Below are 2232 nucleotides of genomic sequence, written 5' to 3' on the forward strand. Positions count from 1 at the left end.
AAAGAATTAATAATGACAAGGCAATCTTGAATGTACCCAATGAGACATCGAATGAAAAGTGTAGGCATGCCTTCTGATGTAGGATCTTCGAAGAATGGGGCTTTCAAATATCTAAAAGATTGCTTATGGGGAAAGGTCAAAGGATGGATAGAGCGAACAATGTCCTCAGCAGGAAAGGAGGTGTTGGTGAAAGCGCAGTGCCAGTGTATTCCATGTCATGTTTCAAACTTCCTTGAGGACTTTGTGAGTACCTCAAAATGTTGATTAGGAAATTTTGGTTTTGGGAGGGATCCTCTTGAGTGTGTACATCCATTTCAGGCCAAAACTAAGAGATACCATGATCTCCGCGGCCTCCACCTTTGCCGTCTCCAACTCCCAAACTGTAGCCACCGCTTGATACGTCTCCAACGTATCTATAATTTTTGATTGTTCCATGCTATTATATTATCTGTTTTGGATGTTTTATATGCATTCATATGCTATTTTATATTATTTTGGGACTAACTTATTAACCTAGAGCCCAGTGCCAGTTTCTGTTTTTCCTTGTTTTTGAGCTTCGCAGAAAAGGAATACCAAACGAAGTCCAACCGGAATAAAACCTTCGTGATGATTTTTCTTGGACCAGAAGACACCCAGGAGACTTGGAGTTCAAGTCGGAAGAGCCACGAGGCGGCGACGTGGGTGGGGGTCTCGCCCTAGGAAGGCCGCCCCCTGCCTTGTGGGCCCCTCGTGACCCCCCTGACCTAGTTCTTCCTCCTATATATTCACATATATTCCAGAAACACCAGAAGCATCCACGAAAACACTTTTCCACCGCCGCAACCTTCTGTTCACGTGATATCCCATCTTGGGGCCTTTTACGGCATCCTGCCGGAGGGGGATTCGATCACGGAGGGCATCTACATCAACTCTATTACCCTTGCGATGAAGCGTGAGTAGTTTACCACAGACCTATGGGTCCATAGCTAGTAGCTAGATGGCTTCTTCTCTCTCTATGATACTCAATACCTTGTCCTCCTCGATGTTCTTGGAGATTTATCCGATGTAATCTTCCTTTGCGGTGTGTTTGTTGAGATCCGATGAATTGTAGGTTTATGATCAGCTTATCTATGAATATTATTTGAATCTTCTCTAAATTCTTATATGCATGATTTGATATCTTTGCACTTCTCTTTGAATTATCGGTTTGGTTTGGCCAACTAGATTGGTTTTTCTTGCAATGGGAGAGGTGCTTAGTTTTGGGTTCAATCTTGCGGTGTCCTCACCCAGTGACAAAGTAGGGGTTAGCGAGGCACGTATTGTATTGTTGCCATCAAGGATAAAAAGACGGGGTTTACATCATATTGCATGAGTTTATTCCTCTACATCAGGTCATCTTACTTAATGCGTTACTCTGTTCTTTTGAACTTTATACTCTAGATGCAGGCAGGACTCGATAGATGTGTGGAGTAATAATAGTAGATGCAGGCATGAGTCGGTCTACTTGACACGGACGTGATGCCTATATTGCATAATCATTGCCTTGGATATCTTCATAACTTTGCACTTTTCTATCAATTGATCGACAATAATTTGTTCACTCACCATATAATTTGCCTTCATGAGAGAAGCATCTAGTGAAACATATGGCCTTTGGGTCTATTTTCCATTATATTAGTTTCCGATCTACTATTTTGCAATCTTTTATTTTCAAAACTATAAACCAAAAAACCCAAAGATATTTTATCTTTTATCTATCTGATCTCACCTTTGCAAGTGACCATGAAGGATTGACAACCCCTTTATCGTGTTGGGTGCAAGTGTTTGATTGTTTGTGCAGGTATTGATGATTTGCGCATTCTTCTCCTACTGGATTGATACCTTGGTTCTTAACTGAGGGGAATACTTGTCTCTACTTTGCTGCATCACCCTTTCCTCTTCAAGGGAAAAATCAACGCAAGCTCAAGAAGTAGCAGGAAGAATTTCTGGCGCCGTTGCCTGGGAGATCTACGCCAAGTCAAGACATACCAAGTACCCATCATAAAACTCTCATCTCTTGCATTACATTATTCGCCATTTTCCTCTCGTTTTCCTCTCCCCCACTTTTAAAATGATTTTCGAAAACATTTTCCTTTTTATTTTCCCTTCTTTCATTCATTTTTTCATTTGCCTTTATGTCTTACTTGGTTCGTTTGCTCGTTCGCTTAGTATAATTGTGTGTTTATTGAAAATCAGAAACCAAAAAGTTTATGG

This window comes from Triticum dicoccoides, chromosome 3B, assembly GCF_002162155.2.
Source record: "Triticum dicoccoides isolate Atlit2015 ecotype Zavitan chromosome 3B, WEW_v2.0, whole genome shotgun sequence".
NCBI classification, from domain to species: domain Eukaryota; kingdom Viridiplantae; phylum Streptophyta; class Magnoliopsida; order Poales; family Poaceae; genus Triticum; species Triticum dicoccoides.